The sequence below is a fragment of the Emydura macquarii genome, unplaced genomic scaffold, assembly GCF_026122565.2.
Source record: "Emydura macquarii macquarii isolate MOO-44397 ecotype Brisbane River unplaced genomic scaffold, CSIRO-AGI_Emac_v2 contig_312, whole genome shotgun sequence".
NCBI lineage: Eukaryota > Metazoa > Chordata > Testudines > Chelidae > Emydura > Emydura macquarii.
Genome location: NW_027130449.1, coordinates 6,570,302 through 6,585,361, shown reverse-complemented (window position 1 = coordinate 6,585,361; position 15,060 = coordinate 6,570,302). Strand labels below are relative to the sequence as shown.

Genomic DNA, 15,060 nt, shown 5'->3' with positions numbered 1-15,060 from the left:
TGTTCAGATCCAGGATTTGGATTCAGCCCCACCAGAACCTCTTGAGTTTTCAGTCAGGATGGGGGATCTCACAAGATGGGGCTTCTGGCAAAGATTTCCTATTTCTGGCTATAGTAGAGGTACTTTGAGGTGAGCCTTTCTCGTTGCATTTTGTTGCTTTCCGTTCTTGTCTGGAAATTGGGTGTGAAGAAAATGTAACAGGACTCTTTAGAACCTCCATAAATATTTTGTTTCAAGTTTGGTTCTCAAGAATGGGTGCTATTCCTGTGATGAGAGGAATGTTGTCTCATCCAACCCACATTTATTAATCCTTAAGGGTCACCCAGTGGACTTTCTTCTGGGGCTGAGTCTGGAGCAGAGGAACTGGTTTAGGAACCCATAGGTCACACCTTTCCCCATCACTCCGAATCTAACAGAGAAGTACTTAGTGCCACTGCCTTATATTTGAATGATACCATCCAAGGTGCAGTGATTCATCATGATAATGTGGAGGAGGAAAGAATGCAAGTAACAGGGCAGAAAGGGAGAAGTCTGTGATGCCAGTTTGGCCACAGACATCTCCTGGTCTCTGTGTTTCTAGAACCAAACTCAAAGAGATTTGAAGGCTCTGGAACATATGTGTAACCTTGCTTCCATTGTCACACTGGTCTCTGCAGAATCCAGCCTGGCCTGCAACCATAAAGTATCTTAAGAGAGAGAGAGAAAGACTTCCTCTGCTATTCCTGGCCTGAGTAAGAGCAGTCAATACCAAAAATCTCTCAAGGGATCCTGTCCTTCAGTATAATTTTGCAACCCCAAAAGGGCCTGATTTCAGGAAGAAGAAAAGCTGGGTGCTTATTCTGAACCAAAACAGTGAACTTGAGATTGTTTTATTAGAGGGCAGATGAAATTATCAGAATTCTCCCTTCTGACCTAAGAGAAATCTATGGATCACTAACAAGAGAACGGTGCAGGGCCAGAATACTGCACGTATGGAATCTGGGTACAGTGAGTGATGATCAGTTAGTTTAGGCATAGGATGTGGAGTCAAGAGGGTTCGTTTCCTTTCCCAGCCCTGCTACTTGTGCCTGAGCTCATGCCATGACTATCACTCCACTTCTCTGTGCCTCAGTTTGTCCATCTGTAACATGAGGAATAATAATGTGCAACTCATAGGATTTTATGCCACTTAATTATTTCAGGTTCATCTGGGGCTTTGAGATGCAGGGGTGGGAAGTGTGACAGCAATGCAAAGTATCATTGTGCTTCCCCAGCTCTGAACAGTACTCTGCCCACGTGGCCAGCAGGCTTTGTACTTCATTCTAAACCACACAGCCTTCACGTTCATGTAGAGGGCATGCTGCAATGGAGTGTCTACTCCCATGCAGGCCCTAAAGGGGTTAATATGGGCCTGCGGGGCCAATTAGAGTAGCTGGCTGCACCTGGAGGGAGAGCCAGGCCTAACTGAAAAGAAGCTCAGCTGGGCAGGAGTGGGCTGGATTATAAAGCCAGGAAGCTGGCTGCAGCCAGGCTCTGGGAGCAGACAGGAGAAAACCCAAGAGGGAGACTAAGTTCTGGAAGAAGGGTCAACCCCAGAGGAGTTGTGTAGCAAGGAAGCCAGAGAGGGCTACATAGGAAGAAGCCCAGGAAACAGCAGGAAGAGATAGGACTGTGCAGACCTTAGCTGCTTGTCAGAGGGTCCCTGGGCTGGAACCCAGTGCAAAGGGCAGGCCTGGGCTGCCCTATCCGCCACGGGGAAGTGGCACAGGAGCATTGGAGATGCCAGCCGGTGCAGACAGACTTTGTTTCCCCGGAAGGGGAGGACTATACAGTGATTTGGCCAGAAGCCCTAGTCCTGAAGAGGGAGCACCCCGAGTTGTGAAGAGAGGGAGGGCTCACCGCTTGAGTGACCAACAAAAGAGGGAGCCAGACCGCGCAAGAGCTGATCTCCAGAGCAGCCACAGAAAGGCACCGCCTGCCGTGAGTTCATCCCATCATGTGTGTGTCAGGGGAAATAAGCAGGGGGCCCTGTAGGAGTTGGGGTTTGCCAGTTGGGAGTGTCCAGCAAACTGTTTTTTTTTTCCTTGCAAAAATGCAGATGAGTTGAAACCAAAATGCTTCATGGGGAGATGGTCCGTTTGACAATGTTTTAACTCGGGGGGGGGAATAAATCGAAAGAAAATATTTCAGCATTGTTGAAATGTCATTTCAGCATTTTCAAAATGGAAAAATGCTGGGGGTTTTCAGTTTGAAATGACTTTGTTTAGAAACTTAAGCTAATTCTAGTAAAAAAAAAAAAATCAAAATTGCAACAGAGCATTTCAAAAGTATTGAGATGAAACATTTTGAGTGACACAAACTGATGGTTTTGTTTTTCCAGATTTTAAGTTTACGGCCATTTTTGAGATTTTTGACTTTGTGTCAGTTCAGGGAAGGTAGACTTGATGTGCTGAGAACGTTGGGGAGACAGGAAATCTGTTTCTCCCCCAGTTCTACTCTGCATAGAGCAGGTCCCAGGGCCCTTGCTGCTTTCCATTTAAATGCAGAAAGGACCCTGTGCAATGCTGCTGCTCATCCACATGGTGCTGACACAGCTCCATGGTTCAGCCTGAATAATCAATGTTAGCTGTCTCATTTCAGCTGCTCCTCCAGCAACTGTCTCACTTCCCCGTTGTCAGTACAGAAGTCCCCCACTCCGCCACACCCACCCTGGCCCCCTTGTATCACTCATTTTGCCCTGTGCCAGTGCGTTTGTTTCCCCATCCGCTCCCCCTATACATCTCAATTCACAACCCTTTTTTGGTCTGAGAGATGCTGAAACAGCCTTGTGCCAATATGAGCTGTGGTCCCTCCATGCCTATTGAGAAGTTTGGCTCTGCTCAGAGCCTTGTGTTTCATTTTGTTTCCCCTGCGCTCTTCTCTCTGTGATCGGTGCTCCTTTTGCTGTGTTGCCCACTCATAGTCCAGGGTCTGGTCTGCCCCTGGCGTGTTTCATCGGGCTCCTAAGCAGTCTTACAGGAGAGGGATGGAACTGACAAGGGCTTTGGAGGTTGAACAGCCTTTGGGATGGCTCAGTGGAGTGTGATTAAGCCCTTTGCTTCAGTGATATCCTGTGGCAGTGAGTCCCACAGGTGAATTAGCTCTTGCATACAAGAAATAGTTTTTCCTTTTTAATTTTAACTTCCTTCAGTGCCCCCTCCCCCTACTTCTGTGACAGAAAGAGACAAGTGGGAACAGCTGGATAGCTTTGCATATAACATTCCTTACAAATGAATGGATTGTGAAGGTTTTAATATCTGCCCTAGACTCCCTGTGTGACCTTGTATCTCAGTTTCCCATCTGTAAAATGGGACGATAAGAAGTGTTCTCTCCCAGCATGTGTGTGTCTGGTCTGGTCTGTTTAGGTCATAAACTGTTCATGGCAGAAACGCTTACTCTGTCTGTGCAGTGCCTAGCACAATGGGGCCTGATCTTGATTAGGGCCCCTAGGCAGTCCTGGGGGGACAAATCAGACCTCCTGAGCAGGCTTGGGTGATGTCTGAGCCCTGTCTATATTCGTGCTTCTGCAGCTGGTTATGCCAGTGACGGTGCAGACATGGCAGAGCGTAGGAAAAAACTCAGTATAAGCAGGTTGGGACCTACAGGCACAGGAGGGGGACAGTTCTGAGGTTAAGCTGCCAGCTAGTGATTTGTGAGACCCAGGTTCAATTTCGTGCTCTGCCATATATATCCTATGTGTCCTTGAGCCTCTTTTGGTATTTCTGCGTGGCAGCCAGCAGGTGTGATTGCAGCATGTGTAGACATACCCACATAACCATGGCAGTGACACTCCAGCAACCACTTGAGCACATACCCAGGGGCCTGGGTCTCAGCCTGTATGGCTAAACTGTGCTGCAATGACTTCATTGCTATTAATCTAGGTCAGGGGTGTCGCCACCTGCTGCAGTCACACCTCCAAACTGCAGTGTGGGCGGACTGTCTGTGCCTCAGTTTCCCATCTGTAAAATGGGGGTATCAATGGCCACCTCTCTGCCTGGCAGGGGAGATGCTCAGTACTATGGCAATGGGGGCATGTATGTACCTAAGAGGGGGTGGGGGAGTAGTCCAAAGTTTGCTAGGAGGCAGCACGAGGATTGTGCTCCTGTGTTTTACAAAGGCTATTAAAATAATTTATGGAGAGCTGCTCTCTTTCAGCAGAGGAGGTGGTCAAGATGAGAGAATAAATCTTTAAAAGAATAATGTTTTCAAAATCAGGCTCCTTGTCCTCGAACCCTTTGATGTATGAGTGCAATAGTAGGTAGGACACATAGTGAAATATACATGAGATCTCCCCAGAAGAGAATAGCAGAGTGGAGGAAATATTAGTGTTTACATCAAAACTCAATTGGAAAACTCGTTTCAAGATGATAGTTTATTATGTTGAATGCAATTTAGTCCCACAAGGATGTTTCCTCTGTCTGTGACACACATTCTCTCTCACCACCGCCTCCTCCCCTTCTTCCATATCACGGTACCTGGGAGCTGACATCCCCAGTGTATAATTCATTCTCTTTCACTGAAGGTTGGGAACGGAAGAGGAAGGTAATAACCCAGTTTAGATGAGTTCACTGTTTCTTAGAGACCACAGGCCTGATCCCCAGCTGGCATAAGCTGGTGATTTCAATGGAGTGGTGCCAATTTACACTAGGGGAAGATCAGGCTCCATGGCAGGGACGGGGTGGGGGTGGAATCTCAGCCACAGGAAATCTCTGTATGAATTTGAACTGAAGAGCTAATTTATGAGCATTGGATTCTTCCCCACTGAAGAACTAGCCCCCCACCACACACCAAAACTCACAGCCAGCATGGTGGTGGGCTAAAGGGTGGAGGGATTAACTCTTGCTGTCTCTGCTGTAAGCTTCAGACCTCTTTGCCACCTGTGAGTTTGGTGCAGGACATTGGCCTGGAAGTGGGCACTTGTAAGGGACGCAGAATGAAGTGAATGTCCCGGTCTCAGCTCTGGTCCTCGTGATGTAATATTCTACCATATGGAAATGAGGCATTGGAGCTGGGAAAGCCCCAGCAGCAGGTCTCTTAGCTCTTCCCTGTGCGAATGCAGGATGCAGCCCTCAGACAGAGGAGGCTGAACCAATACTCTGCACCAGGTGCCTTCGGTGTGAGTGCTAGAATATCCTGGGTTAGGGAGAGGTTTCCCATCCCTCCCCCTTGTTGATGCAGGGCATCCCCAGGTGTGCCGGGCAACCCCAATATATGTCACTTCTGGGAGTAGGCTGTTTGTTCCAGATGTGCAGCGCATCCCAGGGGCATAGTGGAATTTACAGGCATGGTGCATTCCCAGGTGTGGCTGAGGCATCACTAGTGGTGGTGCAGATTATTTCACAGGTGCACACCTTGCCAAAGTGTTCCAGCTAGGTAACCTAGATGGGGCTGGTATTCCCTAGATGCCCAGTGCCTCATAGATGGGCAGCTCATCCCTGATGTGTGGTATGCCCTTGCTGTCTGATGCACGGTAGATGGGCACTGCATCCCAGATTCATTGCATGCCTTCAGAGGTGGGCAGAGCATCTCAGATATATCATGTGCTCCGTGTCCATTGCAGAGTAGATGGATGTCATGGTGTGGCACAGCATTGGTGCACAATTCCTTTCGTTGGCTGTTTCTCTCTGTGCTCTCCTCTCCCAGGAGAGGGATTTGCCTAGGAAATCACCCCCGCCTGATGCATTTCCAATGTGTTGGCCTGTTCCGGATGGCATGTGCCCTTCCCACCCTTGAATAATGCTGGCTGTAATCTGTGTACATTTCCTAGATTTGCACTTGATGTGATTCCCCAGGGCTCAGGCTGTCACTGACAGTAAGTGTGATTTGCTTTGCAGGCAGAGAACGAACACCCTTTGCAGAGTTATTAGGTTTTCTCGAACAGCAGCACGCACCTGCTGTGCTTCAGCAGGTTGCAGGGACAGCCTGTCAAAAGAAGGCAGGGTGCACCCGTTGGACAAGGACTGTGTCTTTGGCTGGTCCTGCACGGGAACTCTTCTGATTTTGCCCAGTGAGAGAGTTCAGCTCGAAATCCTCCTCCCTTTCTCCTTATGTTTCCTAGTGTGTAATTATTTATATGTATGTAATGACAGGGCAAATGGGAAGACGAGTTTGATATTAAAAAAAGAATAATTTATTTCACTGCACAAAAAAGTTGTTTTGCATGAACCAGTTTCTTTTGCCAGCACTTGGAGTGGATGTGGGAGGGAGTGTCACTGGGGGCATTGGACAGAAAACACAAAAACAAGAGCTTTTCAAAGTCACCTAGGAGACTCAGATGCTCAATTCCCATTAATTTTAACAGAAACAGGGCAGCCGTCTCTCAGGCAACTGAAAATCTCAGCTCAAGCCTTTGTCTAACCCTTAGTTTGCCTTCCACCTGTTGCTATCTTGTAACAATCCTATAGCAATGCTTAAAAAATAAAGCACCCTTTTAAGCGTAAGTCTGTTTTCCGACTGGCTGGTATCTGTGCATTGCCTGAGTCAAAACACAGTTGTTCAGAGCCAGCAATGAGAGGATCTACTGTTATTTTTGTAAATTGCACGAAACCAGGAGCTGTTGTTCCTTAGTATTAATTCCCCATGTTAATCTCCAGGGCATGTCATCCAAAGCTCTTTACAAACCTCACAGCGCCCCCAGGAGATGGGAAAGTATTTGTTATACCCATTTGGCAGCAAGGTAAACAGAGGCAAAGAGTGAGTCAATGTGGAAGTGGATCCCAGGAGTCTGGGAGTCTCATAGTTCTCTGCTGTAATCACTGACAAGCACAGCTATGGAGCGGCAGAGTTGTAAAACCACCCTGCGATGGTTAGGATTTGGAAAACTCTCTCCCAGATGTTATAGCTGGCCAGCGCATCTACAGGGGTGTGGTGCATTGTCAGGTGGCCTGGACATCCCAGCCATAACCGGTGCATGGCTGGTGGCCGGTCGATTGTCAGGGACAGTGTTTTGTTTACATTCTTCCCCAACATTCTAGTTTTCAGTTCTCCTCCTCCGCAACCATTGAGGAAATGATCAATCTAATTAAAATCTCACTGCTCGGCCAGTAAATCTGTCAGAAACAAGGCCCCTGATAAGAGAGGAGGAAATACTTACCCAGTCCCCCTGCATCCTCACGCTGCTGGAAGCTTTGCTGACTGGATGTAAATCAAGGGAGAGGAGAGAGGGGTGGGGAGAAGGGAAGGGGTGGATTGTGGAGGAGTCGTCACTGGTCCCCAGCATTGTAAATAAACGGCTCTGATTTGGCAGGGGGATGTAGGGAGTGCAGGTCAGGAACAGGGTGCATGGGCAGAACTAAGAGGGGCTCGCTACTGGTCCAGCAGAAGGTCCTGACACTCAGGATTGAGGTCCATTGACAGAGGTGTGTGGGAGACCCAGAGTAGGGTAACTTTAGAAGTTGTGGGTTAGGATTGGGGAGCATCAGCAGAACTATAGGGAGCCCCAAGACTGAGCTAGTAGGGGGTGCTGCAGGTTGGGATTGAAGTACATTGGCAGAACTCTGGTGGGGAGGGTGGAAGGGGCCAGGACTTAGAACTGCTGAGGGAGGCGCAGCTCAGAAGTGAGGTGCATTGGTAAAACTGAAGCATGCGGCAGTGGGGCGGTCCTGAAACGGTATGGGTGTTGTAAATCAGAATGATGGTGCATTGGCAAAGCCGTATGGGCAGGCCCACGGCTGGTACCGCATGGTGCTGCAGATCAGGATTGCAGTGCATTTTGAATTGGGCACTAAATTCATTGTGTTTGTACAGCACCGAGTCTGGTGGGGCTTGGAGCACTGATGTGATCTGAGTCTCTCCCTGCTGCTGCTAATTCCCTCCTTCCACAAGCATTCTATTGACGAATCCCTAATGAAAAGCAGAGAGTCACTGCGTCACAAACCATACAGGAATGTTCTCCTGGGTCCGCTAGTGCTGGGCTGTATGCAGACATGTAGGGAAGGACAGCCTTTGCCCTGCTGACATTACAGTCGGCATTCCTGTGATGTTTTGGGTCTGCCAAGACCAGTCAGGGGTTCCGTCACTGCCTGCCCTGCAGCTTTCAGAGCCTTTCCCTGACACCCGCAGCCTGCTCACCAGGGCAAGGTCTTACCCTGGCTCTTGTGAACCTGGTCACTCTCTGTGGGGTGACGCTCAACAGACCTTCCGGTCCCAGGTTTCCCCAATACATCCTCACTGCGTTCTGAGCTACCAGACACTTGGACTGTTCCCCTCTCGTTTGACACCCCCTAGAGGCGGGAAACCAGTTCCCAGCCCACATTGACACATCACACTGCATGCAGCTGACACACCAGAGACCTGCTTGGGATGAAAATAAACCATGTTTATTTAATAGGAAAAAAAACCCAACCCACCACTCAAAGATGAAATAGTAAGTGAAGTCGAGTGTCTGCAAGTTACACAAAGACAAACATAAAGACGCAACCTCAGGCTTTACGCTTATATATTAGATCATTCTTATTAGGAAAGGGACTTTATCTATTGCCTTAAAAGCTTGATAACTTTATGGAGAAGACGGTATGATGAGACTGTCTACAATGGCATGTAGACAATCTGCCACTGCCAGCAGCAAATATCTCCACTGACTGGTGAAGGGACGCTAGATGGGGAGAACTCTGAGTTACTGCAGAGAATTCTCTCCCACGTGTCTGGCTGGTGAGTCTTGCCCACATGCTCCGGGCCTAACTGATCGCCATATTTGGGGTCAGGAAGGAATTTTCCCCCTGGTCAGATTGGCCAAGACTCTGGGGTGGTTTTTTTTTTTGGTTTGGGGGTTTGTTTGTTTTTTAGCCTTCCTCTGCAGCATGGGGCATGGGTCTCTTGCAGGTTTAAACTAGTGTAGGTGGCAGATTCTCTGTAACTTGAAGTCTTGAAACCATGTTGTGAGCAACTGCCTCTGCACTTGACATGCGCTCCTGCTTGGAGTAGACAGAAGCAGTGGATCTCCTGAGCCTGTGGGAGAAGATGCTGTGCAGGCACAGTCGGAGAAACGTGGACATCGACAGAAAGATCGCACAGGAGATGCAGGCGAAGGGGTACAACAGGGATCAGTAGCAGCGCTGTGTAAAAGCGAAGGACTGCGGCAGACGTAGCACAAGGCCGGGGAGGCCAACAGATGATCTGGTGATAAGCTGCAGACCTCTTGCAGGCTCATTTCCAACAAGCTGCATGCCATGCTTAGGGAGCCCCAGCAGCACCTCACAGATCTCTGTGGAGACCTCGGTGAAGCCCAAGACACAGACCTCTGCCATGAACAGCGAGGAGGAGGCAGGCGATGCAGCAGGGTGGGGAGAGGTCTGGCTATGCTGCAACCCAGGACCTGTTAGAGATCCCACTGCAGTCCAGCTGGTTCTGCCAGCCAGGCGCGCACACGCCCAGTGCAGAGGAAGGAACACGGGTGAGTGTGTGCATGCATTTTACTGTACAATATTTCAAGTTACAAAGAGACGTGTATTGGCTTTTCATGGCTCCTCTCATAGGAGAAGTAAAGATACCTCAAACAGAGGTAGAGTTATCTGCTTTTCATTGCCGTTAGAATCGGTAGGGAGGGGCATGCAGAGCAGTTTGTTGATGTACATGGGATGTCCCCTGTATCCTGAAGGAGCTCAATAAAACTTTCATGGAGATTCCCTGTGATCCTCCCCCAAAGGCTTCTAGGGATGGCTCCCTTATTTCCCCCTCCTCAATAGTTGTGGCTTTGGCACCCCACCAGCATCTGTGTTTTCTGTGCATGTGTGATCCTCAGGAGTCAGAGATACCCCCCTCCCCTGCCTGTAGAAGAGTGCTGGTTTTCAGCGCTATTGCCCTGTACTTGAACCCATGGAAATAGGGACCAAGTTGTTTCATGCAAACAAAAATGTTAATGCCTTCCTCTCCCTAGCCACTGGCCAGTGATGCAATACACGGGCTGGGGCAGCGGAGCAGTGCTGTGCAGAGGCCCTGAAGTGTCAATAAACACGTCTTCTTAAAAAAAATATATGGGGATGAGGGAAGGGAATTTTGAAACTTCTCTTTCTTTCTGTTATGGCATCTCTCCGTTTGATGTGTAGTTGCTGCTGTTGTGGTCTTGAGGAGTGCCCCCTTCACACCTGCAGAACATCTGACCCTGATGCAGAGGAGAAAGAGGAATTGGGAGAACCTGTTCAGCAAGCCAGTGCTGCATCAGCCGGCAAACCAAAGATCTGGTGGGCCAACATGGCAGAAGGGATAGAGCGGACAGGAGAAAATGGAGAAAGACCCAAGAATCCCATCAGGAAAAGGAGAGGAAAGGGAGATGCACAGGATATAATGGGACTTCTCAGGCAGCAAACACAAATGCTGCAGATTCTACCAGTAAAACAGTCATGGCTCACCTCCCTTTTCAGTCCCTGGAGAACTCCATGGTGGGAATTCCCAACAATCCACTTGGCACCCTAGCTTGCATCCCTACCCTACCACGCCGGGGGACAGTAAGGACAACCGCAGCTTCACATACACCAACCTGCGAGAGGTACGGCTGGTGTAGTGTAGCCAGAATAGACTGCATCTCTGCACTGAGACGGACAGAACTGTTTGCCACCTTTCTAGACTGAAAGTTCTATTTGGACAATCATATGTTTGACGTTTGTATTTTATTCTTTTTTTATTTGTACATTTTTTTACTGTTTTTGTCAGTCAATAAAATTCTATTTTTAAAAATAAATTATCTTTATTAGCTCACCACACAGACTGCTGAATGTATAGCAGTACTCAAAGCACCCAGTGTCTGTAAGCATTCAGCACCACAGAACTCAAGAAAACACCCAGACGTGTGTAAATGTGCAGCAAGCGCCGTCTAATTCATAGTTTCAGTGACCATGTAATAGTTATAAATGTACAGTAAAATGATAATTCATAGGTTCATTGTAGGACTGTGTGTATGTATGCTACACAGATCAAAACAGCGCACAAACTCTCAGGGCCAGAGCACCGTAAAGCCAGGTACATGAATGTGGCTGACTGTTAAAGTGATCTTTCAAAGTCTCCTTGGACCTGCATTATGATGCAGTCCTGCCAGTCAGTGCTTGCTTCTCAGGCCAGAAGTAGCACTCTGCCCTCTGAAGCTGCTCTGTCAACGCTACCAACAATCTTCTGGTTTTTGCTATGTCCCTCAGCAGTCTGTCCTTGAAGAAACTATCATGTTCCCCACTGTTGTGGTTCTTCCCTTAGCTCTGATAATACCGGAGAATAGTGCATGTTGTATTTGCAATGTTCATGAGAACAGTACACAGCTGTGTGGGCTACACACCTCTGTCAGAGGGCAGACACCAAGCAGTGCACGATGAGTTTATTGGATCTTTATATTTAAAAAAAAAAAAAAAAAAAAACGGGGGGGGGGGGGTGAAAATTATAGGATAGAAGTGGCATTATGGAATGGAGAAAGTTGCATGATGGGAACTTGACCCATATCTCCCAGAGTTCCCAGAGTCACTCTTCATAATGCAGCGTGGGGTAGAAAAAACTTCCCAGAAGCTGGTGCTTGGCACATTGGGATATCTACCTATGGTGCATCACACTTTGCATTGACAGAAGCACTCCTGGTGCATACACAAAGCACCGACTCAAACAGCCACGTATGTGCTGGATGCATAGTAATTGCAGCAGCTCTATGCCAGGGTAACTTGCATTGACCAAAGTTTGTAGTGTAGATATGGCCTGAGACGTCACTGGAAGCAGTACAGGCTCCTTAATGATGCGTTTCCACCTGGACCGGGTGCAACACAAATGCCATCTCTGTTCCCCATGAAGCATTAGTTGAATCTCACCATGATGGGTGAGATTTGGGGAGATGAAAATCAAATGCAGGAGACGCTGCTGGGGTTTTCCCCTGCTTAAGTGACACTGTTGCTTAAAATTTTTTAATTTTCTAGTTAACTGTGTCTAGCTATTATATTGTATTCAAACATTCTGCTCAGAATAAGGCTGTCTCCATTGCAGAGCCTGCACCCCTAGAGCCTCCTAGTGCAGACACCGCATACAACAACAGAAGGAGTTTCTCTGCTGGTCTGGGAACATTACGTCCCCGAACAGCATTGTGTAGTTGCATCTAAACGGGGAGATTTGTTGGCAGAGCTATGTTGCTGGTGGTGGGCCTGACTCATGTAAAGAGGGTGGTGTGAGTGTTAACTGCAGAGTAAGCCATAGGGATAGTAGATCCGATTCTGTAAACATTTCTGGTCCATTTCCCTCTTAATGGTGTCGAAAGGGCAGCTTACTCTGTTGTTTAGAGATTTACTGGATCTCAGGGGAGGCTTAGCATTGATCCGGTTCATCCCATTGATTCCCGATTCCCTGGAGACTCTAAACAGGTATGGAGTTAGATGATAATGTAGTTAATCACCTTGTATGTGCATCCCTCCTCCCTTCCCTGGCTCCCTTGTTTACTTTTCTTATTAGCGCTACCAGTTAGTTTTATGGCCTAGCGATCAATTCTCTATCAGACATTCTCAAATGGCCTCTGATGTGTTTCCAAATAAATTATATATCTAGGGAAAATAAATATATGTACATCACAGTTCAGGGCAACTGTACCTGCATTCTTCCCTTGCGGTCCACCTATGGCACTCACTCTAAACTCCCAGCTCATCCACCCTCACCTTTTGGGTAAAGACCTTCTGGCTGGGGTTTTTCTGGGCTGCGCAGTTCCCTGCCTACGCTGTGATATTCCCAGCAAGCCACACTGCTTAAACAGCCAGCGTCGGTCCTTTGCTTTCTCTCCAGAGGTTCTGACCAGCACAATGGCTGGCAGTTACAAGTCGTCACACAGCTCTTTCCAAGCCAGCACATGTATTCTTAAGGTGAAAGCATTACAGAGAAAAGGTATTAAAAACCATTTAAAAAAAACCCCTCTCCATGCATGCTAAAATGCTTTCCAGAGATCACCCTTCCCAACTCCAACCGTAGGCTCTGAGAGGTGTCAAAATCCATATCTGGGTTTTCCCTGTTGGTTACACGTTTGTAATTGTCTCAGATTCAGAACCAGACCAACCTGAATAGTTCAGACTTTCTGTCATACAGCTTGGACCTTTGATCTTGGACTCAGGTAACCGGTGATCAGCACACAACGGCCCACTCCTCAGCAGGTAGCTTGAAAGGGCAGGGTTTTGCATAACCAGTGCTAGGGAATTTGCATTCCCCTTCCCTTAGATATTCCTGGGGCTTCATGCTTTTTGTTCCAAAAGTCCCTTCTGGTCTGGCCCGTCGTTCAGTACAGTCCTCTGAAAACCCAGATCTGACATCTGTCACCTCTTCCCCCCATGAGAGGTTCCATACAGACCTGGCCCACATTTAAAACAATGGACCCCAAAGACACTTGAACTTAATTCAGTCAGGTCCCCCAAGGATAGGCATGGAATTGCCATGTCTGTCTCAAAGTATGTAAGAATGAGATCCCCCACTTACCTTTGGTTGAGCACATGCTTTTTTATGTTGGATAAAGCGGCCTGAGGGTCACGGCTTCTTGAAGTGTCTTCTTTAGTAACCAGGGACTATTGATTCTCCTGGGCGGGAGGACCCAGCAGAGAGGAAACCTGGGTAATATATTTAGCTTAAAAACAATGCCCAGTTGCGAAGGAGTTATGGGCTACCACGATACTGCTTTGGCTATTAAGGTGAGAGCCCTCCAGAGGTAAGAGCATGAGGTGCTACTGCTTGAGGTAAAAGCTGGGGCTGTAACAACCTCATACCCTGTGTGGCTCTGTAATACATGCTCCCCAGTGATATCCATGCCTGGTAATGAGAGGAAAGAGAATCTAGGGGATCTAATGGGAAATCACAGATGGCTGGGAACTTTGTCAGAGCGTCACACTTGGAACGCTGCAGGACCTTTGCTAGAGGGTGGGGTCTGTAGCCGTGTCTCGCCCGCACGTGGGTACCCTGGCTGGGGTACGGAAGGAAAGGAGGTTAGCAGTGACCCAGGAGGTGAAGCCTATAGTAAATGGTGTGTGTAAGGCAGCCGCTGTTAGGAGAGTGCTCTATGTCTGTATATTGTCGGACCAATAAAAGCCTCCTCTTGTTACTGCCACATGGCTTCCTTTGTGCAGCTCTTAACACAGACCGAATTCTGCTCTCGTGTGCTGGTGGAATAGCTCAGGCTTGAAATAAGAAGCTGAATTTGGCTCTGTGTGTGTGAGGAGGGCGGGAGGGCGACTGTAGTACTGTGTGCTGGTTGTGTGAGTGGCTGAATGGGCCTGTGTGAGATGAAGGAGGCAGGAACCACAGTAGTGTGGGGTGCATGTAAATATCAGCGCGGGGGGAAGAAAGGGTTCTGCAGGTATGTGGCAGGGTTTCCTCTCTCAAGGTAGGATCCGCACTGCTGCATGAATGAACTGACAGTGTCTTGTGGGTGGGGAGGAGGAGCTGGGGTTCCTAGGAAGCCTGTTTGACTAGCACTAGCTGTGTGCACAGCTGTAAACATTCCAGAGACAGCCAGCACCTGTTGTGAGCCCTGCAAGTTTGAGAAGAGCAATTCCTCTGAAGTCAGAAATGAAATTAATGTCAAGGGGAATAACCGGAGGCTGATGTTAATAATTAAGCTTTCTAATGAGAGCATTAATTTTTCTCCAATAGATTAATTCAGCATTTCCTTTCCTGATATTGTTGCACAAACGCAACTAAACTCTCCATCTGTCTTAGTCATTGAAGACAAAGCGCACTATATACAATCATTCCATGGCTTTCCTCCTTTATAGTAGGTGGGGAGAACTGTATAATATTGAGCAAGTCATGCCCTTATCTGTGCTTCAGTTTCCCCAACTGTAAAATGGACATAAATAATATTTACTAGTGTTGATCAATCTTTTCAACCCTAAAATGTTCCTAAGTGAAAGATAGAGTTTTGCTGAAATTTAAATTTTTCACAGGAGAGAGCGCCCATTTCCTTGATATTTTTTGCAGAGAAAATTCAAAACAGAATGTTTTATTGTGCGTTGACACTTTGAAATATTGGAAATGTTGATAGATGGAGAGAAAACGGTCTGATTTAAAATGTCAGCATTTCAGAAATTGCTTGGAACTTTTTGTTCCACCAAA

The 15,060-nt window shown here is 47.8% G+C and overlaps 1 protein-coding gene across 3 annotated transcripts in view; it reads left to right on the top strand.

The window, feature by feature from the left end:
• The window catches only part of OPCML (opioid binding protein/cell adhesion molecule like), a 721,645-nt gene that overhangs the window by 355,373 nt on the left and 351,212 nt on the right, over positions 1-15,060 (top strand). The window contains exon 1 of one of the 3 annotated variants that reach the window (XM_067564101.1): positions 1,491-1,959. The exons of the other annotated variants lie outside the window; for them this stretch is intronic. The gene's annotated coding sequence lies outside the window, so the exon portion shown is untranslated. Of the gene's footprint in view, positions 1-1,490; positions 1,960-15,060 lie in introns of those variants that run through there. 3 annotated transcript variants of the gene reach the window in all.